The following is a 22,094-nucleotide window of genomic DNA, read 5'->3' as shown; positions in this document are numbered from 1 at the left end:
TCCGGACATGCCACTACGGAACCATCAGGCTTTGTCGGTCACTAACGAAAAAGTGGGGATATCTCTACTGCACAAAGTCGGGATCAACAAAATGTCTGATGTGTTTCAAGAAGGCAAATTTTTGGACATTACCGACTTGGCTTATGTCCAAAATCAGACTCCCATGTTTAGATTCACATACTACAGACTGACGAGGGCATTACGTGAACACTACCCTTCATTCCCAGCAGAACCTGACACCCTAACACCTTTGCAAATGCTGATCACTACGACTGACCTCTCTCACCTGGTGTCCCGACTATACACTGCTGCACAAACCGAAATAGCAGGACACACACACAAGGCTAAGGCAAGATGGGATGTGCTTTTGGATAATTCACTGTCAGACGCAGAATGGTGCAGCGCATGCGCACTAACGCAGATACTGACACCAAATGGGAATCTGCGGATTATTCATTTCAAGTTCTTGCACCAAGCTTACTACACACCTGTCAAAATGCGTAAATTTGGGCTGCTAGAGGAAGACAGATGTAAGCGCTGTAATGGGGAAGGTGCGGATTTTGTACACCTGGCATGGCAGTGTGCGAAGGTAGCTGATTACTGGACGGAGGTTACTGCCGCACTCACGATCATGTTAGAGGATGAGGTGAAATGCACTCCGCAGATCTGTCTACTAGGTATTATACCGCAATTCAGGGCGCTGAAAAAGAAATTTTGTGCCGTCGCCTTGTTGTTAGCCAAAAGACAGGTAGCGCAATGTTGGCACAGCCGCAGGGTACCAACCACGAAAGTATGGCTGCATGATATGTCCGTATGTCGAGATAAACTCCAAACATATGAGGAGGATTTACCAGCCAACTCGAAACCTAAGGACATGTGGGGATTCTTAACAGACTATCTGAACTCCTTGCAGGATACCGAGGAAGACTAGCGGAATACACTGTGGGTGCTTGATTGAGTGCTGTCTGGAATGAGAGTTGGAGACGACCGAGGGATACACTAGGGATACTGAGACACGATCTCACTCACTGTATAGGGTGTGCATGTGGATACAGTTAGGTCTTAAGTTGGGGAATGTTGTCCTTTACTGTTTATAACATGTAAAATGTAAGACTCAGACTGACAGCGTGCTATGAGACCTACGAAAAACATGCGTGTAAGAAACACTGAACATATATGTTCTGAACAAACAATATGAAATGGCGGGCCGGCCTCCGGGTTGTAGGCTCATGCTGTGTAAACTGCTCTTTGTGAATAAAGGTCTTACATAAAAAAAAAAATAAAAAAAAAAAAAAAACAATGACTTTGACTGGAAAGGGGAGGAGCGAGATGGGGCGGAAGTTCTTGAGGTCCGTGAGGTCCGCGGTGGGTTTCTTCAGGAGGGCACTCAGCTCGGCGTGTTTCCAACTCTCCGGGAAGGTGGTGGATGTGAAGGAGCTGTTGATGATGTTCCGGAGTTGGGGTGCGATGATGGAGTCGGCTTTGTTGAAGATGTGGTGCGGGCAGGGTTTGGTAGGGGAGCCGGAGTGGATGGTGTCCATCAGGCGGGTGGTGTCTTCGGTGTTGACAGGGGTCCAGGTGCAAAGTGTGGTCGTGGGTGGCGCTAGTTCGACGGTTGGGTGCGTGGTCAGCGCGCCGAAGCTGTTGTGTATGTCGGCGATTTTGCGGTGGAAGAACGAGGCGAGTGAGTCGCAGAGGTCTTGCGAGGGAGTCATATCGTTGTTGCAGGCGCTGGGGTTTGAGAGCTCTTTAAAGATGTCTTTTTTGTAGGCTCTGTTTTTTGGAGAGCTTTTTCACTTTATTTTTTGCTCTTCTAGAAAGAGGAGGCCTCCCTGCAGCAGGAACATTGAAAACTTTCAGGGGGCTTTGGGCAGAATCTTCAGGTGGATGAACTATGAAAAAGTGCAGAGTGGAGCTCACAGGTAACTGTGAATTTATAAGAGTGTTTGAGGTTTCCTTGGAGTAGACATCTACAGCTGGATGGGAGATTGTCGGCTGAAGTACGGCTGGGGTTCTAGTTGCTGCCTCTCCTTTTTCTTTTTGGTTACTTGAGGGTGGATTGTTCTTCTTGACGTTATCTAACAAGGCCCACAGAATTTCCAGAACTGTAGTCAGTTTGTCCATTAATTGAAGGCACAAACAGGATTGGCCCACTTCAGTCTGGTCAAGTTTGAGTTCAATCATAGTTAGTTCATCAAAGGAGAGGGATGAGGAATTCTTGTCCCGTTCAGTTCCCCAAGGACAATATCTTAGTAATCAATGAGAAAAGGACACTTGTATCTACAAAAAACCAATGGTGTTTTGTAGATACAAGTGTCCTTTTCTCATTGATTACTAAGGGTTCAATCATAGTTAGCCTTGTCTCTAAGCTTGTTGCTATCAACTGTATAAGGTCAAACTGGAGCTCCATTTTTTAGGACTGCCAGAGTAGGGTTTTGGCGATTGTGTCTTCTTTGTAAAAGGAGGAATCCCCCCTGGTTGGAGGCTGTTGGACTTGACGGGGAGGCTTGAACGTTGCTCTTTTCGTGCAGTCGAAGTAACAGGTGATATTCACTGTTTATGGCTCATGTGCTTGCTGACATTGGCGTTTGAGCTAGGGATGCTTCCACTTGTGCATCTATTTCGGCTTCGAGGGTGGTTAAGAATTCATGAAATAGTAGCCCCTGGGTGGGATCTGATGTATGCCAAAGACTTTGCTCCCATTTTGATGATTGTGCCTCAGGGGAAGCTGTTGGGCTTAATTGAGTGACAGCACCCTGTACTGAGTAGTTTTTGTAAACTTGTGCTGTTGTTATGATACGATTATTTTACCCACAAATCTGTCTAGGTTCCGGCTTTGGTTGAGAGTGCAGTGTGAGTTTGAACTAATTAGGTCTCCCTCTGTAGGTTGGGGCGGCTCTGGGCTCAGTGAGACCGCCCTATTTAAGGATTGGGAGCACATGATCATGACCTTCCTGCCCTTCTTGCCCTTCATGTGGTATCCAATCAGAGTAGGATTAGGATTAGTGGTAAGGTTGGGGGTTCTTGTGGGTATGAGTCTTTGAAAGTAGCTTTGAATTTTGCCCTGTGAAAGGAGGCACAGAGGTAAGTGTCTGGTGGTACTGCCTTAGATGGTCTCTTTTTCTGCGAATTGTCAGTTCCCATTGTCTGTTCCGTTGTGGGATGAGATTGTAGCTGAGTGTAGCTGGTGTCTAAGGGTTCTGCTTGAGGGCTGTTCTGCCCCCATCAACTGCCTCTGGGCTCTGGCTCGCATAGTCTGTTTGCCTCTTACTGGATGTGCTTCTTCCCTGACCTCTCTTTTTGACCATGCTTAGGCTGTTTCCTCGTGCATGGTGGTGTGCCTTTTTTCCCCGTCATTTATTGATCTGGGAGGACTGGAGGAGACTTGTTTGGTCCTCTGGGGACTTTGTGGTGATCTAAGTTACCGAGGCCAGTGCTGGTGTTGCTGGAGTTATACTACGAAGGGGAGAACAAAGGAGAGCTTTGGGCTCACTCTCTCTCTCTCCCCTTTCTCAGGGCTTTTTGAGTGCTCCCTCTAAGAGTCAGACTTCGACATGAGTGAGAGTAAAAACACGTGAGCCGTCAGGTCAGTTGGAGATTGACCACCCTTATCCGTGGGGGTAGCCTCTGCTTCCTCTACCTTCCCCCTAATAGGTTACCTCCTAGTTTAATTGCTTGGTGGAGAGGCTCTGGTAGCTGGGAGTAGCAGGGCAAGCAGTAGGCGTGGGCCGATTGCAGGACTTTTGGGCTGAGTGGGGCACTACATGTGGGAGCAGGCTGCACCCGGGACTAACTGGGCCACCTCAGGACCCGCCTAAGGAACGATATTCGCAGCAGTCATCTGACGGCACTCACCTTTGTTAATCACGCCACACAAAACTGGGAGTGGAGCCTGTTGTCACACCCCTGATTGCTGGCAGGCAGCGGGCAGTAAGTCGGCGGGTCCCATCCTACTTCGTTCTCACTCCTCTCCGCTCCTCGCTCCTCCTTGGTAATCTTGTCAGGTTGACTTCTTGTCCAGAGCCCCCTTAAAGAGCACAGTGCAAAGTGTAAGTTGCTCTGTGAAATGGCTGCCGGCGAGTGGCGCACACCAATCAGTCTGCACCCGGTCCTAGCCAGGCCTTCGTAGATTGGCAGAGGCGAGGGAAAGCATTGAGGGCGCCGCTGCTATGGCTGTCGCACTAGTTCCCGGGTGAAGAAGAGGTGGGAAGGTCGCGTCAGCAATGACGCGGGGCTACCCCCCCACACGCCACCCCTTTTTGAACCGGAAGCACTTCTGTGATAATATCGAAACCAAAAATATAAACCACAAAAATATCGAAAAAATTATTATCGACTTATCTATACATAATAAAATACACAACACATTAACTTAAAAAACATGGTACAAACAAACATAACTCACCATAATTAAATAAAATGAAGCATACTATAATGACTTATTGAATAAACAACATAAAATTAAAATAAAGTTACATTTCAAAAATATAATACATTCACATTAAATTAAAAAATAAAACATTATACATCTCACACTATTAATTTTTTTTTTTCAAAAAACATAGTAAACATAGTAAAAATACCGACACAAACAAAAAAAGACTATTGACATCTTCTACATAAACAACACAACTGTTAAAAAAATTCAAAAACTCTAAACCAACCAATAAAAAATACCAAACAATTAAACCAACAAATGAAAACAAGCAACACATTATAGAAACACTATAAAAAGAAAGCAAAAACACAACTATATAACACTTTGCGCCACAAAACGTGAAGAAGGGGAAACTCTACCAGATTTTCACCACAAGACAAAGCTGCTACATCTAAAGAAAACTACACAAAATTAAAGTAAGTACAACTACCTTATAATAGCTACTAAACTTAGTGCTGAATACTAAAACTAAATAATTAAACAGCAATAAGTAATACATGTTCTTGCTTTCTTACCATGTCTTGCAGATATATCAAAATTACCAAAAAAGAAGCCCAAAGTTTACAACTTTATCAACTATAAAAGAAAAGTAACTATATAAACTAGAATAAAATAGCCAACTGTTAAAAGATAAACTAGCAAGAAAAGGCCTTTTAGGAAAAAATAAAAAATAAAAAACAAAACATATACAATAAATATAATTTTCTTTTCCCAACAGAAGCATCAACAAAAATAAAGAGAAGTAAAGCATCCAAACTAAGAGCACAGCCCTGCAAACAACAAAAAACAGGTAAATATATAATGAAAATGTTATAAATGCTAATGATTAACTTAAAAACAATACTAAATATCTCCATGCAACATTTATTTACTATAGAAAGAACAAAGAAAAATGACTGAAGAACCCAAATGTATTACTTCACAAAAAGGCAGAATGCTTTTATGTTACATGGGATATACATATACCCAAGAAAAACAGCATGAAATTAAAGTGTTTTGGAAATGCTCAAAATATTACAGTAATAAATGTTATGGTCGAGCTATAACACAGGAAACAACTGTAACCAAAACTACAGAACATAACCACCCTGCCAACGTAACTGAAATAGAAATTAGCAAATGCTAGACTCACTAAAAGAAGGTAGTACTAGCACAGACCTCCCTACAATAACTATCTTTAAAGAGCACTTAAAAGTACTCCCCCAATATACCTCAAGCCAACTACCTTCCATCCAATCTCTAAAAAGGACAATAGCTAGGCAAAAAATAACTACTGCAGCTACTCCATCTGCCCCAAAAACCTTTGAACAAATCAAAATTCCAGCTGAACTAATATTAACACATAATGACAAACCTTTCATCCTATACGACAATGCATCCAATGATAAAAGAATTATAATGTTTGCTACAGCAGACAATATGATGAAATTACACCACTGTGAAACATGGATGATGGATGGTACATTCTCAGTATGCCCAAAACCTTTCTATCAATTACATACCATCCATGGACACTATCAGAACTGCAATATTCCATTCATATATACCCTACTACCCAAGAAACAGCAAACAACCTATATGGAGATACTAAAAAAAATAAAATAACAAACAAATAATTACTTCCCCCAATAAATTATCATTGACTTTGAGAAAGCAATGATAAACTCAATTCTAAAAACCTACCCTCACACAGCAAACCAAGGTTGCTACTTCCATTTTAACCAATGTATATGAAAAAATATACAGAAATCTGCCCTAAGCTCACAATACTGCAATGACAGCACTTTTGCTTACCAGGTAAAAAAATTAACAGCACTAGCCTACGTTCCTGTTACAGATAGACAGCCCCTATTATAAAAAAAATGAAACAAAATTAAGCCCTCTATTAGATTAGTACGAAGACAGATGGGTAGGAAGGCTACACAGATCAGGACACAGAAGGCAACCAAAATATCAAATTCCCTGGTGGAACATCTACCTAAGCACCCTAAATAAACAGGCTAAAAGTAACAACGCAGTCGAAGGATGGCACAATGCTTTCCAAGCAAGTACAGGCAGAGGTACCCCCACACTCCATAAACTACTACAAGCATTACAAAAGGAAAAAAGCTATCAAGAATTCAGAATGGAGCAATCTATAACACTAATTGGCCCTAAGCTAACAAAACAAACTAAAAAAAGTACAATACCTTACAAGAGCAAGTAACGCTATACCCATCAACCAGAGGCCTACCATATCTTTCTATGATAGCAAAAACAATACTTTAAACAAATGTAACACACCTATACACAACAAATATTACACATAATATATATATATATTACATACATGCTAGAAACTGTAAGAAAATTGTCAAATATATTTAATAAAGTTATTTAAATATATCTGAACAATTATCTTATAATTTCTAACACACAGCATAAAATAATTAAACAAATAAAATAACAATCCCACGCAAAAAATAAATGTAGAAAACTTACTCACTTTGTTGCTGAAGATCAAAGTCTGTGACGAAAGAAATCCTTCCATAGTAGTAATCCATCCAATATTCCAAAAGAATCCATAAAAAAACTAACAAATCCAAAACCATTCTTCTCCAAAACGAACAACTGTAAAACCCTTAAAAACCCGAAAATATTTGTCAAAAACTAAAAAAACGCTCCAAGGAAAGGAAAAAGAAAAAAAACCCACATCCTTAAGAAATCTTCTCAAAATTAGATCTGACGATAATCCATTAAAAACCTGAAAATAGTTTAAAAGTTAAAAAACGCTCCTTGACAACCCGAAAATGTAAGAAAGTGTGTGTAAAAAAGATTAAATAATAATCTACACACTTCTTAGTAAAAAAACGCAATCTTCTCCCAAAACCGACATCCATGCGAAACACCTGAAAAATAGAAAACAAACATACCCACCTACACACAATAAACCCCAACATACAGTTTTATACATTATTAAACTTTACACATAACATTTCATTAACATTTCTAACACTATTCCTACCACAACATAACATACAAACATAAAAACAAATATGTTTGCTTCAAAAAATGTTTGAAAATACAAACACTGTATTAAAAAATGATTAATAAATGGGTTGTATATGACTTTGATATAAATCTTTATTTTTACAATAAAAATTGTGAAATAAACAAATATACACTGAATAAACATTACTTTTCTTAAAAATTAATGTATTAAAAATGTGTTTACAATACATCTTTTTTCCACCAATATACAACTGTGACTATAATGTAAATATGTTATTAAACAATATATTATCAAAATAAAAATGTGTACTTAACATTGTTAAATATCAATAAAAATATATTCTCATTTTATTACCCTCTTTTGAACATAATAAAATCTTTAAAACATGTTTGAGTCTGATTAATTTAATTACACTTACTATGAATTATAATAATTAATTTTTATTTTTCTATAAATTTAACTATATAATATGTATATAAATAATGTTAATATCACTGTATATACTCTAACAAAATGTTGTACAGTCAACACATATAAATTACTATATCCACTCGACCAAGTATAAAATAAGGGAAGGTGCTGGACATTGAACCCACATAATTTATTATTCCCACTCCACCAAGTATTAAGTCAGGGAAGGTGCTGGACACTGAACCCATATCATTTACTATTCCCACTCCACCAAGTATACATTCAGGGAAGGTGCTGGACAGTCAACCCATATAATTTACTATTCCCACTCTACCAAGTATTAAATCAGAGAAGGTGCTGGACACTGAACCCATATAATGTACTATTCCCACTCCACCAAGTATACACTCAGGGAAGGTGCTGGACAGTCAACCCATATAATTTACTATTCCCACTCCACCAAGTATACACTCAGGGAAGATGCTGGACAGTCAACCCATATCATTTACTATTCCCACTCCACCAAGTATTAATTCAGGGAAGGTGCTGGACGCTGAACCCATATAATTTACTATTCCCACTCCACCAAGTATACACTCAGGGAAAGTGCTGGGCAGTCAACCAATATAATTTACTATTCCCACTCCATCAAGTATTAAATCAGAAAAGGTGCTGGACAGTCAACCCATATAATTTACTATTCCCACTCCACCAACTATTAAGTCATGGAAGGTGCTGGACACTGAACCCATATAATTTACTATTCCCACTCCACCAAGTATACACTCAGGGAAGGTGCTGGACACTAAACCCATATAATTTACTATTCCCACTCCACCAAGTATTAAGTCAGGGAAGATGCTGGACACTGAACCCATATCATTTACTATTCCCACTCCACCAAGTATACACTCAGGGAAGGTGCAGGACAGTCAACCCATATAATTTACTATTCCCACTCCACCAAGTGTTAAGTCAGGGAAGGTGCTGGACACATGTTATGTTATGTTATGTTAAAAATACGTATACAGCGCATGGACACCAAACGATTTCATGGCGCTAACAACGAAAGGGCGATGAAGGATGCGTTATTACTCATAGGCTTGTCGAAAAACGGATGAGTTTTCAGAAGTTTCCTGAATAAAACATAGCTGGGGGTTAGTCTGAGATCGCTCGGAAGACAATTCCATAACCTGGGGGCCAAAAATGAGAATCGAAGGCCACCGTGTTTTTTCCGCTTGAATGCTGGAATAACAAGCAGGTTATGGTAAGAGGAGCAAAGGTCACGGGAGGGGGTCTACCGAAGGATCCTAGAGGCAATGAAGACAGGGCCCTGATCAGAAAGTGCCTTAAAAATGGTGCAACCCAGTTTAAAAAAGCAGCCTTTGGCCACCGGGAGCCAGTGAAGGTTCCTTAGTAGCGGGGAAATATGTTTGTGTTTGGGCTGACGAAAGACAAGCCTAGCTGCTTGATTTTGCACCAGTTGCAGACGGTGGAGCTGGTAGGCTGGAATGCCAACATAGAGAGCGTTGGCATAGTCGATACGAGAGATGACCAGGGCCATGATGACAAGGGTGAGAGCCTCTGTAGTCAGAAACCTACAGATTTTGCGGATTCTGCGAAGATGGAAAAAGCAAGAAGAAGTAATTGCGTTGATCTGAGGTTTCATTGATAGGTCTTTACAAATGATAACCCCAAAACTCTTCACAGAGTCTGCAGGTTGGGGGGGTACCCAAAGAGGATGGCCAAAAGCTAGAATTCCAAGGGTTGGCAGGCCATCCAGTTAAGACAAGCTCAGTTTTATCAGGGTTGAGTTTCAGCTGGCTATGATACATCCATTCACTAATAGAGAGCATGGTAGATTGAAAATTAGTGCAGGATGTAGTAGTGGAATCAAGATTGAAGACCAGCTGAAGGTCATCAGCGTAGTTAAAGATGGTAACTGGGCTGTTATGAAGGGAAACAATCAAAGGTTGCATATATAGGTAGAACAGGAGAGGCGATAAGGCAGAGCCCTGGGGGACTCCGCAGGTCAGACCAGATTGAGATGCCGCAAAGGTGGACAAATGAACCGCCTGAGAGCGCTGATGTAAAAAAGATCTGATCCACTTAAGCGCCAAACCCTGAATGCCGGCATTGTTGACACGGTCGATCAGGAGTTCGTGATCGACTGTGTCAAAGGCCGCTGATAAATCCAGCAGCACAAGTGCTTGGAAGATGTTATTATCGGCTCCCTTCCTGAGCTCATCCATCACAGCCAGAATGATGGATTCAGTGGAATGGGCTGGCCTAAAGCCCGCCTGCTGAGGGTCGAGGAACTGGGAGTTCTCAATAAATAGGCTAAGGCAGATGGTAACATGGGTCTCCAAGATCTTACCAAGATAAGGAAGCAGAGAGATGGGGCGGAAGTTACTTAAAACCAGAGGATCAGCGTTAGGCTTTTTCAAAATAGGAACCACTGCAGCACGTTTGAAGGAATCTGGGACTATGCCTGTTGTTAAGGATTTATTGAGGAGTGCGAGCGGGGGATCAGGACAAGCAATAAAGGCTTCCTTGAGGATCTGAGGAGGGCCACAGTCAGTAGGCGAGCCAGAACTCACTTTATTGAGTAGGGCCAAGAAATCTATCTTGGAGATTAACGGAAAGGAATCCAGTGAGAATGAGTTCTTGCGGGGTAAAACCGGGACAACAGGGGAGATGGGGATGGGGATAATATTACCACTCCAACAAGTATACAGTCAAAGAATGTGCTGAACATTCAACCCATATAATTTACTATTCTAAATCCACCTAATACATACTCTAAGAATATTTTTTTAATAATTTGTCTCTTTACTTACATTTTAAAAATATTTAGAATGTTTGTACTTTAATAAATAAACTCACAAAAATATCTAAATAAATAACAAATTTTAATATTTTAATTTAAAATGTTTCCCAAAAAATATGTTAAATTTAAATTATCTTTCAAAAACTAAAATAGTTAAATACAAATTTTATTTAAAAAATGTTTTAATTAAATTGTAAAAATTTACTTAAATACACAGGCTACACACCTTAAAAATATAAATAGCCCTACACTAAAAAATCAAATTAAAAAATTTTAAAAAAAATAAGCCAGAAAAAATTTAATTAATTAAACACTCCCCGCCAAATTCATAAAAAAACACACATCCAACTCATAAATTTGTGAAACATTTTAATTAAATTAATATATTTATTAACATAATATTAAAATGTAAATTTTTGGGAAAAATTCAAAATGTAATTTTTAATATGCTACACACAATGTTCCCCTAAAAACACACATAACAATAATTACAATTATTATAGTGTATTTTATAAAATGTTAATTTTCAAATTTTCTAAATTTTCTACATTTTAAATTTTTTAAAACAATTCTAAAAATATAATCATTCAAAAAACTATATAAAAAAACACTACCCACCCTATTCTCCTTAAAACACACATCCCGCTCCTAAAAATGATTCTTAAATTTTTATATATTTTTTAATTTTTTTTATATTTATAAACATTTAAATTTAAATAATTCAAAAATATACATTTAAAAACACTCCCCAACCTATTCCCCTTAAAACACACATCCCGCGCCTAAAAATTATTCTAACATTTTTATATATTTTTTTTAATGTTTAAATATTTATAAAAATTAAAATGTAAATATTTCAAAAATATACATTTTAAAACACTCCCACCCTATTCCCCTAAAAACCCACATCCCGCTCCTAAAAATAATTATACATTTTTAATATTTTTTTTTGAATTTTTTAATATTTATAAAAATGAATATTTAAATATTTCAAAAGTATACATTTTAAAACACTCCCCACCCTATTCCCCTAAAACCCCACATCCTGCTCCCAAAAATTATTATAACATTTTTATAATTTTTTAATTTATTTTAATATGTATTAAAAAAAATATTTCAAAAATATACATTTTAAAACACTTCCCACCCTATTCCCCTAAAAACCCACATCCCGCGCCTAAAAATTATTATACATTTTTTTAAATGTTAAATAAATATTCACATATTTATAAAATTAAAAAAGAAATATATATAAAAAACATCATAAATGACCAAAAATATTTTTTTTTTACGAAAACACTACTTTTTAGACATTATTAACATTCTATATTTAAAACATCAATATTCTTACATTCTATATTTAAGCATTCGATATTCTGACACTCTATATTTTGACTTTCGATATTCTAACACTCTATATTTTGACTCTCGATATTTTCAACTTAAAAAATATAACGATATTTTATACATTTGATATTAACTACTCGATATTTCTAAGTTCGATATTTAATTTACAAAGAAAATCGATAAAAAATACCTCGATATTACTTACCTCTATATTACTTCCATCTCGATATTTCTGACTCGATATTCTGTCCACTCGATATTTCTGACTCGATATTTAGACTGCACACCGGGACATAGGTAAGAACCAGACCATATACACAGGGCTCACTCTTCGCAGGAGCCGAGTACGGCTCCCTTAATCCCAGCAGCAACAGTAGCAACAGCCCTCACAGTGTGCGTTTTGGTGGCTTAGGTCTCTTGCAAGCAGGGGGCTTAGTGCTTGCTCAGTATGGCTGCAATTTTCCACCGTACTCCTCCTAACACCTCAGCCCGTCTTTTGGTTTCAGGCTATGTATGGGCTTATGGCCTGCGGGGGGTTGACGTCAAACACTCCACACGCCGCAGCTCTCCGCTCCAATCTGCGTTGCTCAGCTGAGTTTGGTTCTGTGATCCACTTTGTATTAGAGAGAACTGTGGAGACAGTTTTTGAGGTGCTCTTCCCTATTTTGAAAAGCACACTATAAAACAAAAGAGATACATTTTCATGTTGTACTTCATAAAGGTAATGTTGAGATTTATAGCAAGTCTCTCACTGTATTAAAGTTAATAAAACTTTGTGTGTTTCAGGAAAAATACCCATCTTCAGGACAAATTCATTATATCTTGCAAAATCATTTTAGTTCGCTAAATATCCTTTTAGTTAACACATGCAATCATGGATAATCAACAAAACTCAATTAAGCAGAAATAAAAAGTACAATTGTCATGCCTTTCAGGTTTGGTTTGACAAGCAGCTTTCTCTTGGCTTAATATGAACACACAAAAAGATATTTGAGCATAAGTACTAAACGAGGTGCTCATGCTCCACCCACATGTAGATATTCCTCTCTACAAGCATTTTATTGGGCAGAAAGTGTGCACTTCCACTGAAAGAGGATACTTGTTTTGCATTTTGAGAAATCTTATGCTCAATACAGTAGTCCTGAGTTAGCTACTTGGTAAAGACCAATGATCAAAGGTTATAGGCATGATTGTTTAACTGGGAAAATATATGACAAATGTCATAAGTGTGTTCTGTTTGTTATGAACAAATTATGTGGAGTTCCACAGAATAACATTACAATTCTGCTGAATTCAGTGGAGGGGCAGGGTGGGAACTGCAATGTACAGTGCATACCCCTCGGTACCTTATATAAGGATGTAAGGGAACTAAGGGGTATCCACTCCAGTGCATACTCTTTGGTGCCCTTATATAGGGACATAGAATCATTGTCTCCTTTAGCTAAAGCACCTAATTCACAGTCCACTGTACTGATTCAGACTAATACAAATTCTCAAAGACCAATCCAGTTGATCCAGTACTGATTACTGGCTATTAGGCTTGGATTCCAAAATGAACTGTACAGTACAATCTCATCCACTTCTGTCAGTCTAGCAGGTCACCTTTTAGGACATTTACTGTCAGAATTTGAAAGGAGCGCAAGGGTCTGAGAGCCTCACTAGGCTACTTACTGTTATCATACAACGAATATTCCCCAAAGCGACAGTAATATCAACTGACAAGTGGATGGGCATAACCTATGCCAAGTACAAGGGAAACACTTTACTAGCCTGACTGAGCAGATGGCTTCTGCCGGCACACGATTGATGGAAGCTGCAGAAAGTTTGGACAAGCCAAAGGACTAAGAGCAGGTGTGAGTATATTGTGGCTAAATCTTTATGCACCATTGACTTAAATAATGTGGCTGTATCTTTTCCACAATTAACAATTTGAGATTTGGAATACTGACGTTGAATATCTAATTAACAGTTATACACCATTCATGATGGCAAGTCAGAGCAAATGACAACAAGGTTTACAACCAAGTTATGATTTGATGACTTCCTAAATTTGACAAGTGAATTTGATAAGTAAATAGAAAGAACAATTATCATGTATCTTGTGATTTTTAAGTTATTACTGCTGTGAACTGTGTAAACCTATTCACACTGAAAACACCAATCACTAATGCTCTCATTTCAGCCAGAAATAAGCCCATAATCTGCAGAAAAATGTTGTCATATTCGTCAACTCCTTGTAAGCTTTCTGGGCCATGGCCTATACGCAACATCCAGCGAAGCTAAAGGGGATTCTTGAAGGCTAAACATATTTGGCAGTTTTCCAGAGGTCCAATCCATGCAACACAGAACCAGCACTTCCAATGCCAAGAAGCCGAAATGGAATCTTGCAGCTAGTCTTTTGAAGTGATTTTTCCACTGAGTCGTAATTGAGTTTCCTTTGTTGTTGCATGCTGATACTCAATGGCATTTAATATATTCACCTCTTTCTTGTCAAGCTAAAGTGGAAAAGTGTAGAAATTAATAAAATATGTTTTGGGGGGAAGAAGTGACTTACAATAAATTGGTATCTCCTATGGGCTATTAACATATACATCTTCCTGAAAGCTAATTGAAGTTTGTGGGCATGAACTGAGATGTGAGGCCTTAATAGCTGGCATCTTTATGAATAGAGGTTTTGGGATTAGGGGAAGGTGAGGGTGGGTTCCGTATGGCAACGGCCATGGGGTTATTTGTAGTCTGAGAAGCAAACACTAAGGGGCTCATTAGACTTTGTCCGCCCGCCATCCTGTTGGAATTCGGGACCGCCCGCCATAAGGGCGGGGGTCCCGTGGGAGGTATTAGGAAGTGTCCGTGCGGTGCCTGCCACTTTGTTAATGCAAATGAAGGGGGGTACCACAGGTACCCCCCGCGTGCACCCCCACCTCTCCATCACTCTGGGGGCCCGCAGGGGGCCGCCAGAGTGAACACCGCATGCCTTTCCATGGCGGCATCTCCGCCGCGGAAAGGCACCTACAGACGCCCATCATAATATGGCTGGCGGTGTCTGATAGACACCGCCACCATATTATTCCTTTTCCACCCGGCCGCAAGGCGACCGGGCGGAAAAGCGGCGGACGGTCTTTCCGTCCGCCGAGGTCCCCCCCTCCATACTAATATGGCGGGGGGGAAACAAGTGTGGATGTCGGGCGGATTGCCCGGCGGGGGCAATCCACCCGACATCATAATGTGCCCCTTAGGCTTTTTGGTAATACACAGAAATATTGGTGTGAGGTACAGGAAAAGGGAATGGGTTGCTACTTAATTGATTCTGTATTGGCTTGTAATATTCATGTAACTTTATTCATGAAAATTAAGATGAGCAATGAAGTTGTGACTGTTGGGATATTTTATGAACCATGGCTATGAAACTTAAAAACTGTTATTGGGATTGGAAAGGTTCATCAGGAGATAACAATTGAGAATGCATTTAAACAATCTTAAACCAGACATTCTTTGCATTCAAGAAACTCATGTTTCTAATAAACAACAAATTGTTTTAAAGCAATTCGGCCAGTGGATATTTGGAACACCACATAAATAGACCATGAATGTCACTTATGATACTTAGTAAGCAGAGTATTGCTTCTGGTAATGTTGCCAATAATTAGTAAATGGTTAATTATCCAAAGTCTGGTCATTCATGAAAGATTTGTAATTTGGTCACTTTCTAGACTAATGGTAGATGAACAATTTTTTTGGTCACTTGGTGGAATTAGCTGTGTTCTCTAGCCCAAAAATTTTGGGAGAGGTCTTCAATACCTTCATTTCAGATGCTCTATGACTTACAATACGTGGTCTTGGTACCAGTTACGCAATTAGGAATGTACAGCCGGCATCAAAGAACAACAGGTTTTGGCTGAGTGCTTAGCCGATTATAAATGAAATGCATAGTTGACTATGCTAAGATTGAAAACCTTGCAGTGAACTTGATATCAGATTAGATTAAGAATGTTTAAGCATGAATCCTAGTTGACTTTCAGGAGCAAGGCTGGCAATTATGCCTAAGAACACCCACTTTCGGGAGCAAGTCATTATTATTAGAGATGAAATGTGGAGGATGCAAACAGATGCATTAAATGCAAACAATGCTTTTCATTATAATTTTAAATTGTGTTCTAGAAATCAAGAGTTTTCATGTCACTTCTGCCTCAGCTCTGGAATAGCACTAAAGGCAATTAATCACTAGGTCCCAAAAATCATTAACAATTTTCACAGTGTTTTGCCTCAAGTGGAGCTCTTCACTCGCCATCACCAGAAGTAGTTGGTATTCCTGTTTTCACCGTGATGGAAAATAAGGAAAACCCATACACTGAGATCCAAATGGAAAGAAAGTGTAATAAAATGGTAGGAATTAGGCGGGTATTATGATTCTTCTTCCATTAGAATATGCACACAGAATGTAAAAATATGAGACTTATAGTGCAATCTAGAAAGAAAAGAGTTAACAGGGATCGTAAATCGAAGAGCAGGGACTGTGCTAGCAATGCATTGACAGAGACTGGAGAGCATCACTTCTATACACCATTATCAACAATTAGGTTCCAAAAGCGTCATCGATTTTTAGTCTCCACCATCTAGCATTTTCAAATCAATCTTTCAATAGCTTGGTAGTTAAATATGAAATATAACCATTGCTTCTGTGTGCAGCGAGTACTATAAAGTAATCAGTGAATAACTAAATGATCACCTATTGCAAAAAAAGCCACATATGCCTTAATTTCTGTGTGAGTTCCGATAACTTTCTATATTGTGTCAACTGGAGCCCTTTGGCAAAGAAGTCTTTTCAAAATGGTGAGAATTTCTTCCTAGTACAAATGACTATTAAAACAACCAACAAAAATATAGGTACAACCATGTCAACTATAATCTTTTGCCTGATAGCTGCAACAAAGGTAATTTGTTTGCTGAATTTACTTCTTTTACTTGAACTGTAATACAGCCTCCAAGTTCTATATAAGTGTGATCATTGATGTTTGGTAACTGAAAGTCCTGTAGAATGATAGATGTATTGAATGATGCCTTGCAGATGACAGTTTAATGTTTTTTTCCTAAATTACGAATACAGATAAACTGTGATATAATATGATCAGTGAACATCTCAGTTGATAATGGCTCCATAAACAAAAGCTTTTCGCTCAGATTAACTGCATTGGTTAAAGTGGCAAAATGATGGTGAAGTTGAAAGTAGTGCTATCGGAGCATCCTAATTATTACATTTGGCTAACATTTTTTGAATATTTGATCAAAAAAGACCCTACAATGCATGTTACAGAATGATCTTTAATGGAACAGTTAAGACAAGCATAAAGGTAGGATTATTTATCATTGCTGTTCTTTGTCACATCTGAGATTTTAATATGCCTTAGTTATGTCATTTCATTTGTGATACTGAATAAGCAAATGTTTTTAACAAACCGTTTTAGACAATTTAGGCTATTTAATTTTTTAGATGAATCCTTCAACTATATTCTGAGATATGGTATTCTGTAGATAGGTAAAGACCAAATCAGTGCATTAAACTGACATCACCAGATATTGAATTTGTTGAATTTGAGTTGCCCAGTATTGTAGTTCGAAGTGGTGGTAAGCAATCAGGCTGAGATTTCATGTAAAAAGCTCCACCGAACTTTTGACACCCAGACCAAACTGATATCTTTGGAGTATACCCCACAGATACCCTAGACTGAACTGCTAAAATGCTGTTTCAGCATCAACCACATTAATGGCTAGATGCGTGTAGGTGGATGCACAGTCGATGCTCACACACATTTAAAATATATACTTGGGTACACGCACTTGCGCAGTAAATCATTGTGGGTCATAGTACAGTGGTCTCCTATTTACTTTATTCAGCCTTCTGGCTAGGTCATTTGAATACATTTTTGAGCCACAGTTAATCAGTGACATTGGTCTATATGATTAGCTCTTGAATTTGTCTTTGTTTTTCTTCCTACACAAGGATGTCTGTCTCCTTAATCCTTGGCTCTTCTCCTGGGTAAGTTTCTTGCCAAGTTAACAAGGCTACTGTTTTAATCACAATTTAAGGAGATTCTTTTCCAAATGCTTCTGTAAGGTGATACTTGTAGCTCGATTGTACAGAAGCAAAACAATAAGGCACGTAGAGACAGTGGCCTTACAACTCAATAGCATGAAAATGTAATTATCATCTCACTGCTATTCTTTTGCTGTATTCAGGAAAGGCAGTGTCAACAGCAAAAATTCCAAATAGTTGTCAATGGTTAACAATTGCTATGCTTTAGGTTACATATTCTACATTATGCACGAATTGCCACACCGTTCTTTTATTAAAAATCAGCAGACAATCTGAAATATTATGTAATAGAAGCAACTCATTTCTGCTGCCAATGTCTTCATCTGAACAGTATGATTTAGCTTCAGGGCTTTAGTACCAACGATCACATCAGTGTGATTATTACTATAATACATATTGCTTAGAACTATGGGATCCCATTGAATACTGTCTTCCTTGATGCTGAAAATGCATTTGATGGCATGATATAGGAATTTCATTAGAAGGTTTTTACTCACTTTCGGTTCCCTGATTAGTTCATATTTGCTATTAAGGCTTTAAGCTTAATTTATTTTGCTATAGTGTGCATAAATTAACATTTTCATTAACTTTTCATATTGGAAGGACACAGTAGTGTTATTCCTTGTATTTGGTCCTTTGTTTTACATTGAACCTCTTCTAATGACAAATAAGAGTTTGTTGAGCATTTCTCCTTTACAAAATCGACATTTCTTAGTGAAAGAGTTGTCAAGCGCAATGATATTGCTAATAATAAATCCTTTTCAGAAAACATTGTGCCTATTATTGAGCAACCGTCAAGCGATTTGGGGGACTATTTGGTAGGTAATAAAACAATAACACATCTGAAATCATCAAGTCTATTCAATCTTCCAAACGAGCGGCCAGAACGATCTTATACCTAACGCCGGAGATCTACTTGAAACTGTGATGGCCATACCGGAGAAGGTGATTAAAAGGATAACTGTATCCCCGAACCCTCGAAACAATGAGAAGAACCATGCACCAAAAGAAATGCCGTTACCGATACTACATGACGCCACAACGCCTGGAGAGGATGGCTCAGCTCCGAATGAGACCGCCTACGAAGATAACTACAAAATGAACAGGGTAGAGGGTATCGACCTTCCCCAACCTCCCCCTACTGCGAGTCCGGAGTCCCATAGATCTGTACCCGCAAAAACACCCTCTGCACCTAATAACATAAGAAGCAATGGAGACACCCCGAATAAAATCGAGAATCATAACAAAACTAAGGATACAACGGAAAGATCAGTGGGAATGAGGACAGTCCTTGCACGGAGAGAGGGAATACGTAGAACGCAGACAGCCAGGCCAATCTCATACAAGAAATCAACCCGAACACTGAAAGAAGTCAATAAGCTCAAGAAACTAATAGGCAACCTGGCACAAGTATCGATGAATATCGCAAAGACAATGGAGGAAATCTGGGAGACTACGTTAAATACGCACACAAAGGTCGCACAAATCCAGAATCTCGTACTCCGACCCAACAGACCAAACAGGACTAATCCCTTAACAAATGAAGAAGCCCTGGCCTTACTCCGATCTTATGAAAAACCGGCTCAGGGAAAGGAGGGGTATATCGAAACTGTACCCATTGACTCTAATAGAGCGTCCAGAAAGAACGACAGGAAAGCAATTCTCCACAACTTACAACATATTCAGGTGATCACAACCGACACTGATAATGGAGACCCCGTTAACTCACAGAAAGCCCTGAAATGTCTACTTCTTAACTGTCGTTCGGCAACTAAACATGCGTCAGATATAGCTGCCCTCATCATAAACAAGGGAATTGACCTGGCCATCCTCACGGAAACATGGCTCAGTGAATCATCATCTCCTACCATTGATCTCCTAATACCACCTCATTATAACATTGTCAGGTTAGACCGACCAAGGAAAGTGGGAGGAGGTATAGCTTGCATTCACCGGGCCGAGATTAAGGTCAACCAATTCCAATCCGACCCCATAGAATCCTGTGAATATCTTGGTCTTAACATAAGATCAATAAATAACCAAAGCTATAACCTACACGCGTTCTACCACCCACCAGGAGAGAACACAAAGTTCACAGAGCAACTAATAGAGATAATAACGGCCAACTCTAACTCGGATGCCAACAACATATTCCTAGGGGACTTTAACCTCCATTGGGACGATGGCAATGACAAAATGGTTAATGCGATTAAAGACTTCCTAAATGAGCTAAACCTCACGCAAGCATTCACCCAGCCCACTCACTCACAAGGAGCGACTCTAGACTGGATTATTGCAAGAAACAAAGAGATCTCAATCCTTGCTATAGAACCGTGTGATTGGTCTGACCATCACGCCATAACATTCGCGATACCCACAATGAAAAAGGGTAGGACCGTGCAACCCCGCAAGTGCAAAAAATTGATTCGTGATACAAAAGAAGCCAATATTGAATTACTGGTAGAAAGATGTGAAAAAGACTTGAAGCCTCGTAACAATAGGCAGAATGTCAATGTCAATGAGCTGACGGATCACTACTTAGCCTCGATCGGTAATATAGTCAATGACACCCTGCCTCAAAAACTGAAAAACGTCTCTGAAAAGCCAAAAAATCCTTGGTTTAGCGAGGCATTGAACGAAGACAGGCGAAAACTGAGAATGGCAGAAAGGAAATGGAGACAACATCCCTCCTCCCCTGAGCTGAAAGACCTCAGAAAAACTAGGAAACAGTATAACAAAAAGATAATCAACACCAAAAAAGAATTTATAAGGGCTGAACTCGACAATGCCACAAATAGACCAAGAAAACTCTTCGAGATCTTAAAACAACAGTCGAATAAACTAACCAAAACGACTCAAGAGAGCTCGAAAACTCCCATAAGCTGCGAGGAATTCTCCTCATTTTTCACAGAAAAAAACAAACTACTAGAAGTTGAGCTCACAAGTGCAGCAGCTAACATCATGACCCTAAACGAGGCTAAGACGGCATCTGAAGGTCCTCAAACAAAAAATAAGGCAAATTGGGACACATTTGAACTATTTGACCAGGGAAAGATCGCCAAAACGCTAGCTGAACTCAGACCGAACAACCACTATCAAGATCCTCTACCGGCAAAGTGTGTAAGAGAAATCAGCCACACCCTAACTCCTATCTGGACTGAGATAATAAATGCTTCACTTGCTCAAGGAACTCTCCCTGACTGCCTAAAAACTGGACAGGTAGTTCCCATCATCAAAAAACCGACAGCGGATACAACAGACCCGAAGAATTATCGACCTGTGACCAACATCCCTCTACTTGCCAAGCTTATTGAGAAATGCGTGCAGGGCCAACTGAGTCAGCACATCGCTAAATACTCACTACTAGATGACTGCCAATCTGGCTTCAGAACTGGACATAGTACTGAAACGGCGATCCTGCATATTGTTGACGATGCCTTACAAGCCCTAGACCAAAATCATGCGTGCCTATTGATCCTACTAGACTTGTCATCAGCATTTGACACTGTAAATCACGAAATATTGCTGACCAGGCTACGAGACAGGATGGGTTTATCCGGAAACGTATTGAAATGGTTTAACTCCTTCCTTCAGAACAGGACACAACTATTCCTGGTCAACCAAGTAAGCTCATCCCCGTGCCCTAACACATTAGGAGTCCCACAAGGCTCGACGTTATCCCCAGATCTATTCAACTTGTATGTAGAACCCCTCACGGAGATTCTTGGAAAATCACAGATCTCCTATCACATGTACGCAGACGACACGCAAATATATATGAAGATCACCTGTCGGGATGACATTGTCCTAATGAATGAAACACTAAAGGGAGCACTACAATGGCTAACAGCCAATCATCTAAAACTTAATGCCGACAAAACAGAATTCCTATTAATATCACCTGCAAAGAGTCAACCAGAGGTAAAAGAATGGACTAAACTGGTGACTGCTCTAAACTGTACCCCGACCCTAATCAATTCAGCTA

The sequence above is a fragment of the Lissotriton helveticus genome, chromosome 6 (genome assembly GCF_964261635.1).
Source record: "Lissotriton helveticus chromosome 6, aLisHel1.1, whole genome shotgun sequence".
Taxonomy (NCBI): Eukaryota; Metazoa; Chordata; class Amphibia; order Caudata; family Salamandridae; genus Lissotriton; species Lissotriton helveticus.
The sequence above is the reverse complement of the archived record's forward strand: the minus strand, read 5'-3'. Positions refer to the sequence as shown.